The sequence below is a fragment of the Lycorma delicatula genome, chromosome 2, assembly GCF_047948215.1.
Source record: "Lycorma delicatula isolate Av1 chromosome 2, ASM4794821v1, whole genome shotgun sequence".
NCBI lineage: Eukaryota > Metazoa > Arthropoda > Insecta > Hemiptera > Fulgoridae > Lycorma > Lycorma delicatula.
Genome location: NC_134456.1, coordinates 212,421,181 through 212,435,956, shown reverse-complemented (window position 1 = coordinate 212,435,956; position 14,776 = coordinate 212,421,181). Strand labels below are relative to the sequence as shown.

General features: G+C 32.8%; 1 protein-coding gene across 2 annotated transcripts in view; it reads right to left on the bottom strand.

Annotated features, from left to right (window-relative positions):
- The window catches only part of SNF4Agamma (SNF4/AMP-activated protein kinase gamma subunit), a 1,283,477-nt gene that overhangs the window by 737,771 nt on the left and 530,930 nt on the right, over positions 1–14,776 (bottom strand). The window lies entirely within an intron of this gene.

Genomic DNA, 14,776 nt, shown 5'->3' with positions numbered 1-14,776 from the left:
CGGGTCCGACCGTCAAACCCAGGTCAAATAATGTTCCCGGTCTAAAGGATAGGAAAGCAGCAAATAATTCCTTCCATAAAGAAAATAAATATAACCGCCGCTAAATAAATATTTACGCGTCTGATAAAAGAAAGACACAGCAACAAGGGACATTTTTTCAGCTTCTGCGAATAGTAGGGATATACATAATTCTCCCGTTATCCTTGGGTTCCGTTCCGTTCCGATTTTATGTCTGTTTTCAAACGTATAATTTCTTTGTTGCATTTTAACAATTTCTGTGAGTTCGATGCTGTTTATAAATTGATTTGAATAAATGAGATGCAATTTTCTTAACAAAAAAAAAAAAAGGTTAACAATCTATATAACAAACCATTTTTCAATAAAATTAATATTTACGAAGTTATTAATGATCTTCAATGGCCGCCATTCTGGGATTTTAAAAAGATGCCATTTTTAAATTTATTTCTTTTTTAGATGTTGGTACATTTCAAATTTCATGAAAATATCTCAATCCGTTCTTAAGTTATACGGCAAACAGAGGGAAAATAGAAAAGGGGATGCATAAATTTTTTGTTTACTTTGATATCCAGAAATCAGTCCCTGAAATTTGACCAACCCTCCCGGGATATCCTATCAGGATAAAAAAAAAATAGAAACCGTCATGCTTCCTTGCCTGATGGGATCGAAAATTAGGCGAAAACTGAATATGTACACATAGCCAAATATTTGTGCCAAATTCAAATTTTTTAATTAACAGGTTTTCTAGATACGAAAACTCTTTAAAAATAATTTTAAATATCCTTCCGCTCCTAATTCCAATTAACATAAAATTGTCGAATTAAATTTTTTTTTTGTCTTCAGTCATTTGACTGGTTTGATGCAGCTCTCCAAGATTCCCTATCTAGTGCTAGTCGTTTCATTTCAGTATACCCTCTACATCCTACATCCCTAACAATTTGTTTTACGTATTCCAAACGTGGCCTGCCTACACAATTTGTTCCTTCTACCTGTCCTTCCAATATTAAAGCAACTATTCCAGGATGCCGAGTCAAATTTAAATAATTTAATAAAATACTTGCATCGTAAAACAAATTGTTAGGGATGTAGGATGTAGAGGGTATACTGAAATGAAACGACTAGCACTAGATAGGGAGTCTTGGAGAGCTGCATCAAACCAGTCAAATGACTGAAGACAAAAAAAAAACTTTTATCGTATTAAAGCTCTATGTTTTGGCAAAAACTACCCTCCTCCTTTTTAAATTTTCTCATATATATATAAATTTACGCCATAAATATATATATATATATATATATATATATATATGTATATAGAAATTTATTGTCATTTTCGAAGAATATATGTTCAACCAGTTCGAAGATTATTTAAATAAAGGCCAATCACAAGTACGTTCTTATAGCCGAGCGGTTGTAGTAAGGCGATTACAAAGGGGAGTATATGTACGGTCTTAGAGGAAAAATCGCCTTACTAGAACGGCTCTGCTATACATACATAAATCTTCGGAAATTTTAGCGATTTCTTATTACGTTTTTTTGGACAAGAGATCGTGTGAATCTCCGGTATTTTGACATCTGCAAAATACCGGTTCTATATATTTTCCTTTCATAGGTTTAGTAGTTACGTAATAACAATAGAATTATAGCGAGGTAAGAAAAAAAAAAATTCGAGGGAAATTTCATTTTAAAAAAATTCATAAATTTAATAAACTTCAAGAAACAATGTTTGAGAAAATATTTATCTGAAGACGTTTGCTACTGATCGGAATTGAAAGATTGAAATATTAATCTCCAGACGGTATGAAGGCTTGTTACGGAAAACAGATCGTAAAACATTTCAACGTACTCTACAACAGAGCTGCCAAATCAGTCGAAAGATGGAAATGATTTTCGCACACAGTCCTTCTATACATAAGTATTTTACGTACCAATGTAAAATGAAATATCACGGAATAATACACGATTGCACACAATAGTAAAATCCAGTTTAATAACTTTAATAATAAATTAACTTCTATTTTATTTAATAACAGCAGAAATCAGTAAAGCGAAATGAACAAGTACTGTACAAAGCCTGAATAAGCAAAACTTATACGGTTACACATACGTGCACGTAATGCGTGTTTCATAATAACTAGGCGATATACTACAAACACTGACTACTGTTATCCGATAATAAACATAAAATATGAACACTACGTAATCGCATATAAATAGATAGCAAAAACCGAAATTATTATACCAATAATAGTTAAACCAGATGCTCGGGGGCCCTCCGGGTCCCTAGCATCCGGTAACTTTTGACCCCCGAGCACGAGCCGAGAGGCTTCACTTCGATTGGACAGACATATTTCCATCGAGCGCATCAACAGAGGGAAGATTAAATATATATTATTGTTTAATACACCACCCAATCTGATAATTAAACAATTCACCTATGAAAGCGTCTTCGTATTTCTCCTAATATATTTTCATACTAATTAAATATTAGTTACTAACAGAATTTTTTTTTTTTAGTTTATAAACACAATTTTATTATAATTTTTAAACACGATCTGAAGATCGTTCATTTTTCTTATATACGGTTATTATTAGTTATCAGTTTTGCCGATCACATCGAACAGAGTATTGTTCTCAACCTGAACTCGGTGATTTGGAAGTTTAATTTTGTTTTTAAACACAATATTGTTCCGGTTACTAAAAAGACGATGGATTCATCATCTATTTTTAAATTATACATATAGAATTTTTATTAACATTATATTTTACTATGTTCTGCTACATTGAAGTAATTTTTACAGTTATTTTTAAATGCATTTTCTCAAATTCATATAAAATTATGCATATTTCAGAAATAAATAACAAAATACAGTTTTATATTACGAACAAAAAATAATAATTCATTTATATATTTAAAAATAAATTCATGAAGCGTCACTCAGTTTGAGAAGGACGTGTCGTTTAATTCTGATGTACAAAACGAAATCGAAAAAAAAGCAACCCTTCAAAATATTAACAACAGTACAGGACAATGAACAACAGTACAGTAAAACAGTATAGGATAATGTACAGAGCGTTTCATAATGTTCTTCGTAGTTTCTAAAATTCGTTAACAAAAAACTATTTCAGTCATAAGAATAAAACAAGTAGTGTACGAAAGAGTACTTCAAATAGTTTTTTCCACATATACTAGGCAGTTAGTAAACCATTGCTCGCTAGGCGACAACAGTAGAGAAAATGGCTGCCAGGGGAAGCGAGAAGTCGTTTTGTGTGTTATAATTTCACTTGTCAAAGTCTGTAATTTCTGTGCAACGTGCGTTTCGGTTGAAGTTTCACAAGGAGCCACTAAGTGACAATTCAATTCGTGCATGATATAAACAATTCAGTGAAACCGGTTGCTTGTGCAAGCGAAAATCAACTGGTCGTCCATCAACCTCAGAAGTCAATGTCGAACGTGTGCGTGCAAGTTTCATTCGCAGCCCGTCAAAATCGACTGCGGCTACAGGCAGAGAATTAGGAATTCCGAAAACAACAGTTCGGAGAGTTCTCCGTAAACGTTTATTATGCAAACCGTACCGTCTTCAATTTATCCAGCGTCTTTCTGATGGAGATAAAACATGTAGGTTCGATTTTTATTTACAGTTACAGGAAAAGATGTTGTTAGATGAAGGTTTTCTAAAACAAGATAATTTTCAGCGATGAAGCAACTTTCCGTATTAGCGGCAAAGTAAACCGTTATAACGTGCGAGTTTGGGGAACTGAAAACCCACACGCTTATGTGGAACACATTCTAGATTCTCCGAAAAGAAATGTTTTTTGTGCGATCTCTCGTGAGGCAGTGTATGGGCCGTTCTTTTTTATGGAAACGACAGTAACCGGCACGATTTACCTGGATATGTTACAATTATGGCTTATGCCTCAGCTACTCAACGACTTCATTTTCCAGCAAGATGGTTGTCCTGCCCATTTTCATAACGAGGTTCGACATTACCTTAACACAATATTACCTCGGCGCTGGATAGGACGTGCGTCTGAAGAAGACGCACATTATTCTTTGGCCACCAAGATCACCAGACCTCACGCCATGTGATTTCTTTCTCTGAGGTTACGTGAAAGATATGGTGTTTATCCCACCAATGCCGCACGATATCGCTGAGCTAAAGGATCGCATAATCAATGCAATCAACTCTATCGAAAATGACATGTTAGAACGAGTTTGGCAAGACCTAGACTTTCGTGTTGCCGTGTCACCAGAGGAGCACATATTGAACATTTATAGATTTTAACAAAAACTGTTTGAGTCCCTGCATCACCTCGTACAACTTTCATTTAGGTAAGTGAAATACTTTTTTTGTACTGAATTTTTGTAACTCCTAAGAACATTATGAAACGCCCTGTATAATTAGAAATGAAATATATACGACAAATATTTAATTAGTAACTAATTTAAGATATGTTAAGGAGAGGATAGTGTATAGAGAATTACGGTTAAAAAAACCTTGTTATTAATATTCTTGTAGAGAAGCATTTAAGGGAATATTTTTGGAAGACAGAAACAAATCAAAAAAGAATAAAGATGGAATAAAACCGATTCTTCACATAACAAACCTTTTTACAAAAAAAGAACAAGATGTACGGAGATGTTAATAAACCAGAGAAAATTTGGTTCATTACGCAACGACTAAAGTAGAAAAATGATGCATCAAAATTATACAATTTTGCCAAACTGCAAAAGGAATATATTAACTCATTTAGCAGACATGTTTTTTTTTTGTATTTTTTGTGTCTTTAAATCGAAATAAGTATCAAATTATCTGTTTGATTCACACAGGAGACAGGAAATTTGATGATCTGAATAAATTAAAATGGAGTACTATAAACAGTATTCTCTCTAAACTCAAAACTGTTTGAAACTTATAAAACTGAGGTGTTAGGTGTCATAAGAATGTTAATTCGGTTTAAAAAAAAAAAAATATATATATATATGTGTGTGTGTGTTCGCGCGCGCACGTTTGGTTACTACAGAATTCTAACCACTATTACGCATGAAAAACAGTTGCTAAAAAATAAAGACTAATATTTTGCTGAAAAACACACACACACACACACACACACATTAAATTAATATGAATTCAATTACAAAAATAAATTTTAATTTGATCACTGAAAAATCTATAGAAATAGTTTAAAATTGATACTGAAAAAAGCGAAAGAAAATCGTTAATTTTAAATTTATTCGATAGGTTTAAATACTGAATTTAAAACATTAACAGATATTTAATTTTAATGACTAAAGTATCAAACCCTTTGTTTACGAACTACGAGTAATATCGGGTGTATACTAAAACAATAATATTACATTCCCGAAGCCCCTATAGTTATTTCCGGGCGTATATAATTCCATCATCAGAAATCGTATGGGTTTCTTTACTACTTCTTTAATAATAAAACTAAATTACTTAATGTTTCTTCAACATGCTGATAAAATGTAGAAAAAAAAATACTGATCATAGCGTGGGTTTATTTGTAATCTTGCTACGGAACAATTTCTAAGAGAAATATTATTTTATTTGGATTACATATCCTACATTCAATAAATGCTATAATCATATACATATTTTTAACAAGAATTTGGTCTATTTTACAAAACATTATAAGGTTTTCAATTACATATATATTTTTTTAATACTATATAAACTTTTCGAGAATATATCTGGAACCTCCTTCCTACTGTGACTATCTACAACTGTTTAAACATATTGAATTACTGTAGTCTGATATTTTTTTAAAGATATATAATGGACAGTTTTTCACTTTATGACAGAAACAGTAATTATAAACTACTCCGAAATCCTTCTACTAAACTAGATCGATATATTAGAGTGAAATATTTTTTTTTTATTAACATAAATCATTAAAAAAATATTTAATTTTAAAATGATATTTTTTACACAAAATTTATAATGGAATTTTACAATAGAGTAAAATAAAATACCTGAATTACAAATTCTGTCACACGGATGGTTATGAAGTGTGCAAAAAATCTAAAGCAGTAAAAGCGATTTACCCCTAGCGATTCGAGTGGACGGCTGAGAAGCTTACAATGCTTCTTTCACGAGTCGAAGGGAAACCTCACTATTCATTAACATATTTTTCAAAGTAAATTCGGAGCAACACATTTCAAAAATTAAACTGTAACATTTTTTCTGTTTTGTCAAAAATGACCTTAAGACCCGCGGTTTATAAGAAAATACAGGGAAGAAACTTTCCTCTTTCACGTAAGGAGAATTTTGGAAAAACGAGTTTCGTTATGTACATTCCAAAGTTCAAGTTTTTATGAATTAGCACAACATTAACAAATAGCCAAGCTAAACTCGCCAACCGTTAAAAACAGACAAATTAAATTTTTGCTCATAGCTCCTACTCTGAAACGATCTGCTTTTTCGGTATGAAGCCACCACATCTCAAGACCCATTGGACCCCCGTGGAAGACAAGGTACAGCTGTGATATATCACTTTAAAGGGCATTAAAAAAAAGGTTTTGAAGAAAAAATCTTCGGTCTACGACAGCTATAACAAATATGATGGCTAGTCAGTGTTATGCACAATTATTATCAAAAGTGGTGTACAGTACATCCTTAAATAACTGCTCGACAGTGAAACGCTAAAAAAAAAAATGTAGCAAACGTTCCTACCTCAAAACGATATAGTTTTCGGTATTATACCGCTATTTAGGGGTTGCACTGTAGGCCACTTTTGAAACAACTTCGTGATAAATATTAAAAGGCCCCATTTTTGTTAGGGTTATCATAAGTTTTGTCGTTCAATGATCTTTAAAATTACATAAATTGAACAAGTACGATTACTTCTTCAATTTAAAAGTTCAACTATAAAGAGGCCTCATCTTTCAGTAATTTATACTGAATGTATATTTTTGTTAAAATGCATATTTCGGTGTGAACGGATAAAATTATACGGAAGATGTTGGTATCAGAGGAGCTGGAGTGGGGAGGACAAATTAATGCCCGCACCTTTGAATATTGCCAGTCGGTATCAAGTAACGCCCCGAGTCTAGTGGTAACTACACTAGCTCTAATGGTGAACAAGTCTTCCTTTCTTTTTCCTGTTTAGCCTCCGATAACTACCGTTCAGATAATACTTCAGAGGATGAATGAGGATGATATGTATGAGTGTAAATGAAGTGTAGTCTTGTACGTTCTCAGTTTGACATTCCTGAGATGTGTGGTTAATTGAAACCCAACCACCAAAGAACACCGGTATCCACGATCTAATATTTAAATCCGTGTAAAAACAACTGGCTTTACTAGGACTTCCAAACTGAAACTCTCGACTTCCAAATCAGCTGATTTCGGAAGACGCGTTCCCCACTAGACCAACCCGGTGGGTTGAACAAGTTCTCCTAAATTAGGTGATTTGGAAGTCGAGAATTCCAGCGTTCAAGTCCTAGTAAAGTCAGTTACTTTTATACGGATTTGAATACTAGATCGTGGATACCGGTATTCTTTGATGATTTCAATTAACCACACATCTCAGGAATGGTCGAACCTAGACTGTACAAGACTACACTTCATTTACACTCATACATATCATTCCCTGAAGTATTATCTGAAAGTAAAATTACTGGAGGATAAACAGGAAAAAGAAAGGCGAAAGTCGATATCGAATATTAGCTTTTCAACAAGGTTGCGTAATCACGTGTTGTTTGTTAAAATGCGTTAGTTATCCGTCCTCAGAGGCTAACGCACGTGGTGGTCTCATACCGAACAACAGATCACTATAAAGTATGTACTTGCTAAATTTTATTTTTCTATATTTAATAGTTGAAATTTTATTACGGGTTGTCTTACTTCGTGACCGGTTCGTACATATAGAACGCCTGGAACAATTATTCTAAAATAAAAAAGTATTAAGAAAAATAAATTAAAATTGCTTGAATAACAATCTCGCTAAAAAAAAAAAATGCAACGTCGTTTGGAAAGATGCATTACTTATTTGTAGTAAAATTGATTTTTATTTAGACTTATAATAAAAACATATTTTTATAAAATCGATTAATAATGTTAAGAGGTCATTTATTTATAAACAAAATTTTCTTTTTTAAAATCGAGAAATCGAAATCCGGCTAAAAATTTTGTCGAGTGTTTTCACCGTTTTGAAATTAGAGCATCGACAACACACTTACAGATTACCGGCGAAATTCATGTTATTTGAAATTACATTTCAATAAGCGAGATTAAATTTTGTTCAAAGAGAAAAACAGTACATTTTACTTGATAAAACATAATTTTACTTTGCTAACACAGACAAAAAACATTTACTGATTAAAAGACTGAATAATTCGCCATCTTGATATTTGAAAAACATAAAATTTATTTTATTTCTTTGAACTTGAATTTTAATAGATTCCAATGAAATAAATTTCTCCTAGAAATACAGAAAACGAGCGTTTTCTTTCATGAGAATTTTTATGAACATTTCCCTTAATAATTTCTCTAGTTTACGAGGTTTATTCGTATCATATTTTATGAATTTAATTATGCATCAATTTTATGTATTATATGTTTTTAATTTATAGGGGAAAGAATTACTACTGGGAATTTTTGTTGTGATATTGTTACACATGATTCGCCAGACACGAAAATCAAATATTTATTCGATAAATTATTATTTGCAATATCTTAAATAACCTACAAAAGAGATAGAGCCAGACAAGGAAATGGTAAAGATTTTTTGTTTTTCTTAAGGCTTGCCAAACACGCCATCCCCTTAAATTTCTCAATCGGTAACGATGACAATTCATTCCGGTTGACTGGAATCGAAAGTCATTAGAATGTAGTGATTATGTAATAAATTTTTAAAAAGATACCTTGAACGCCATACTATGACGTTTAGATTGGGAAATAAGTTCTCTACGATTAATTTATCCTCACTCTTAAAATATGACAGTTTTTTTTAAAGTAAAAGATACCATTACTGTATAATGCGTATAATAATCGGAAAAGACCATCAATAAATAAAATCAATTAAACGTTATAAGCTAAGCTATTTATTCATAAAATGACTACTAAAAATGAAAATAAAACCTCAATGAAATGCAAGTTCATATTTTTTAACTAATAAATTTTAAATATTATGAAAGCTGTTCTATACGTGTAAAAAAAAATCGCGTTGATTACAATGTTCAGGGGTTTCGTTGAAAATAGCAATTCATTACACCGGATTTAAAATAAAATAAAAGAATGAAGGTGAAGCGATCTTAAATATAAAGGGGAGAGAAGAGAATGAGAACCAGGATTAGTTCTATTCATACAATATAGGTCAATAAGCAACTAGAGGAAGCAGGTGGGGCGAGCAAAACACAGCTGTTACAAGATCAAGCTGCGACCGACACAACTTGTCCTTCCTATCGTACTTGCAAATATGGAAGCTATGTAATAAAACGGAACTTGTTTCATAAATGACGCGTATCTAAAAAAAAAGAAAATAATACTTTATTATCGTTGTCTGTCGAAATCGACAGACAACTTCTCATTAAAGTAGTCTTAGTTCGATTGACAACAAGATTCTGGGCATTTTTAATAATTTCATCCTTAACGCATTTAAAAAATTAATAATTTTGTAATTGGGCTTACGTCATGGAGTGATTGAATGAATGAATAATAAATATGCGCAATAAAAACTTGGAAAAAAATTAACAGAGTAAAATAAAAGAGAAAAAAACCAATCTAAAACAAAATATAAATGTTTATTATTTGCGAACAAAATTAATCTGTTAATAAATCATTTTTTTAATAAAAATAAATGTAATACGGAAGAGTTTAAAAATAGAATGCGGACAACAAAACTGTAAATAAATTCAACGTAGAAATGAAAAATAGAAACTTTAGAAATTACTTTCAGAAACATTCAACTAAGAGTGTCCTACAAGAAATTGTGCGTCAATATTTATTTATAAAGATTTAATTTATTGTATTTAAATAACAATGTTAAAAAAGAGGAATAATTACTACAATGGATTTATATTTACGAGAGATGCTCGCTCAATATGGTCACCACCTGCTTTCAGGCGTGTGCCCGATCGCGTTTCAATATATTTCAAAATACACGCAGAAGTATCAAAGGAGTGATTCTTATTTAAATGAGCATATCTGATTAATTTGACGATAATAATATATTAATTCCATCTTCCATGACTTTTAAATCTAAATCGTTTTGAATAATCTCAATCAAATGACTTTATGTTCGACCTTTAAATACTGTTTCATATTATCTTGCATCGCAGTTTCCATAGAGTAACGTTCAACTTCTCTTTGGCAGTTTATTGACGTTGCATTCTCATCTGATAAAGAAACTCATTTAAACGGCCCTTAAAGTGTGCGGGCATATTAATAAGTGTTTGTAGAACTCTTATTTGGCTTTTAAGAGTTTTCTCTTCAGGTCTAAGCGCGACTCCAATGTTTCTACCGATTTCTTGTTTGGCTAATACGTTAAGAACTTTATGTTCAAGTTGTACAAATCTTTGTTTACATCCAGCAATTTTAGCGACAGTGTTGGAATGTCTACGTTGCAAATCGACAATACCTTTAGAAATTCTAACCAAAACTGCTTGATGAACTTTAGTTTCCTGTTCTTGTACCGAGCTCGCCGACATAATCATCGAAACCTATTATACGAACCGGTAAAAGTTTATCTGAATCAGAATCATCACGTTCAGCTTGTTTCCATAATTTGGCATCAATACCTGGAGATGGAGTATCAATATATTCTTTCAAGTGTTTAGTATCAAGAGCTACATAAGGATAAACACTATCAACAGACACGGTTGTAAACTGTTGTTTTTTTTTTGGCTGGAGAAAATAATTGACCAAGTCACCATGTGGAAACCTTCTAACAACGACCTTATGTCCTTTTTCTTGAACATAAAACAAAACCAATGATCTACTTTCTAACAACGGTTTAACTGCATCAATAGTAAGGACAAGATTTGGTTTGTTACAGAGTACTGAATCTACACTAGAAATTAACTGAGATTCTTGACTTTTAATGTTCTGAACCTTTTTTGTTAACTGTGAAAACAATTATGACATCCTTAGTTTCAGCACCCAGTTTACGGCTGTAACCGACAGCATTGAATCTACTGAGTACATTGTGGTGTATATTCAACAGGAAGTACAGACCTTTCCCACTTTCCCACAATGCTTGTAAAAGGTTCTACTTAGCTAAAACTTGATCAGTTTCATCACCAAATACATTACAACTGTATACAGAATTGAAAACAGCTTCTGCTCCAGTCGGTATACCAGCTGTTTTAACCTGTTGAGATTGTGTGTTCAAGGGTTGAGTTGACCCAAATGTAAACGTTAACCAAAATTTAAACTTCCACCGCCCTGTGAAGTCGAAGTTGTACCGAATCCACCAAATTTAACGAGGCCAGAAATCTGTGGTTTAGCACCGAACGCACCAAACTCTCCTAAGCCCGTGCTTGTAGAAGGCTGCATCTGTCCAAAACCAGCGAGTAAAGAAGGTGTTATAACAGTGCCTAGATGAATCCACCGGGTTGGTCTAGTGGTGAACGCGTCTTCCCAAATCAGCTGATTTGAAAGTCAAGAGTTACAGCGTTCAAGTCCTACTAAAGTCTGTTATTTTTACACGGATTTGAATACTAGATCGTGAATACCGATGTTCTTTGGTGGTTGGGTTTCAATTAACAACACATCTCACGAACGGTCAAACTGAGACTGTACAAGACTACACTTCATACATGTCATCCCCATTCATCCTCTGAAGTATTATCTAAAAGGTAATTATCGGAGGCTAAACAGGAAAAAGAAAGAAAAAGTTCCTAAAGATGAGGAATGTTAACCGAAATCAAGAGTTGGTGCCGCTGTACTCGTGGTAGTACCAAAATTGCCAAATCTTCCAAACCCAATTGAATTTGTTGTAGCAGTATTTGTGTTGTGCTACTACAACTAATTAATAAAACCACCAAATCCACCAAAAGACGGAGTTGTAGTAGCGTTGGCAGAAGGGAATCAAAAACTATCAGTAGTAGTTGTAGAACCCCAGCCAAATGTTGGTATGCACTAGCTACCTGATTAGATGCACCAAATGTGAAACCTCCAGTAATGTTAAAACCAGAAGCTCTGGTTGCTGGGATTGAAGTCACCAAAGGAATGACTGGATTTACAAGGCGTGCTATATCGCGTGTCTCATAAGCGGATAACCACTCAGTTTTTCCAGAATACAATAAACTCAGAACGTTATTGCAATGAAATATCTATCATTTCATCGGCTAACTAAATTGGGAAGAAATTGCTGGAGCATAGTTTTAACAAGACAGTAAAAGGGATACCGAAAATGTTTCGCTGTATTTCTCGGGTGAATTTTTAGGAATCTCTTTGTTCTCAATAATTCTGCATATTTTGTGATTCATAGATGACTGAAAAAACTACCGGTTCGAGAACCACTGATTTAAAGTTTGTAGAAATTAATCGTAAAAATATTGTTTTTTTTTTTTTTTAAAGGCAGTCTCAGTGCGTTTTAAATTACAATTTGGTTATGATATTAAGCCTGGATTATCAAAAGCATATTCTAGGATATTATATTCCGAAGGCTGTCTTGTGCTAAGCGGCGCGGTTGTAACTGCGCTTGGAAGATATCCATGTTCGATTCGGTGGTGATATCTCCGGTAAAGCTCATTAGAGCTACGTGGTGTGACGACTAGGATCATCACAAGAGGGTATCTTCCTTTACGGGAGTCAGGAAGGGTGAACTTTTCTAAGACAAGCTAATTTCAAAGCGCATTTGGTTTCCAAGCGTAATAAAAAAATGCGGGAGTAATAAAGGACCCTGTTTACAAAAACAAACCTTACGTCCTGGATGTATTGAAAAATAACCTATACAAATGAAACATTCTTATGGAACTTCAGCGTGTAATTTTAAACATGTTGAAACGTATTCAGGTATGCCTGAAGGCGAACGGTGACAAAATTGAACATCTCCTGTAAATAAATATTCACTGTAATAGTACTCTTCCTGTTTCTATCATTATTATTTGAGTATAATAAATTAAATGTTTATAAACATTAGTGCACAGTTTCAATCGAGACGCCATTTATAATAAAATAATTCTTATAATAAGAAATCTAATTATGCTGATCACATTATACATAATTTAAAAAAAATCAATTACAGATAACATTTATTAATTTTATTTTTGACAAAGAATTCGTGAAACGGTGACTTGCAGGCTAGCATACATGTTTCGAAGCTTGAATGTAACTTGTAAAATAATGTTTCACATAAAACTTAAAACACATAAAATTTTAAATACAGAATAAATTAATTTTAACTGACGGGGAAAATACTAAAATTATACATTTAAACCGCAGTTTAAGATGAATCGCTAAAGATTAAAATAAATGAATCACTCCACACCAATATTTGCAACCGCCTCATAAAAAAGAAATCATAAATACATCAGCATTTACAGCAAAAGAGGATATTACCACATACTTTAACGTTAATAAAATAAAAAAATAAATGAAACGGATAATATCCTATATGAACAAACAAAATTCGAATTTATTACACTTTTTTACTATTCTAATAACTGTTTAATGTGTTTCTCACTCAAAAATCTGCCGCCAAACAATTCAACTGTGATTCAGTAACTATTGAACGGCGTAAAAACATGCAAGAAAATTTTAACTAGATAAAAGAATAGTTTCAACTGTAAATTTAGTTCAGTCTGTTTCAAAACTAACCTTTTTTAAAAAAAAGTCGGCAAAGTGTTACAACTTTCCTGGATTGACGGAAAACTTACGCGACTCTGGCTATCGAGGGTATTAGTCTCAGCAAACGATTACTTAGGAGGGAAATCGAATATGCAATTAAAGAATTAAATTAAAAAAATTATTCTACTCTTTTGAGTAAAATCTTCAGGTACGGGATCAACGGTAACTGTATATTTCCACCCGCTTAACCAACTGTAACCAAAAGTAAATGACACAGTCACCCGTAATCGTATAATAACCGACAACTAACCGAAAAACTAAACAAATTAGGCTGATCCACACTCGCGAATGAAATTCCCCAAATATATAACACCATTATGCATCACCTATTAGTACAAAACTGTGACTTAAGTAAAGAAACGGCAAAAAAGTTGATTTTTGTTCCCATTCCTTTATAGGTATTTGTATGAGATCGAATTATCATTAGATGATATTTTAGCTATCTAAATAAGGGCATCAAATTAAGCGAATAATGTATCTCTAACTTCTGCGTAAAATTTTGAGATACGGGATATAGAATACCCCTCCTACTCGATCGATTATGACAAGAATTAAATAATGTCATCAACGGTATTAATATAGAGAAATCGTTATGGCAAATTTCATCCATATCGGTCCATCCGGTCTGAAGATATCAAGTAAAAAACAAATCAATATATATATATATACATCATTCTTCACTTTTTCAATGCTAAAGTTGTGATTCTTTTTGGTTAGAATGGGTCACCAACCCATCGAATCGGTCTAGCGGTGAACTCGTCATCGCAAATCAGCTGATTTCGAAGTCGAGAGTTCTATGGTTCAAATCCTAGTAAAGGCCGTATACCTTTATACGGATTTGAATACTGGGTCATGGGTACCGGTCTCTTTGGCAGTTGGTTTTCAATAACCCACACATCTCAAAAACGATCGACCTGAAACTATACAAGACTATACTTCATTCA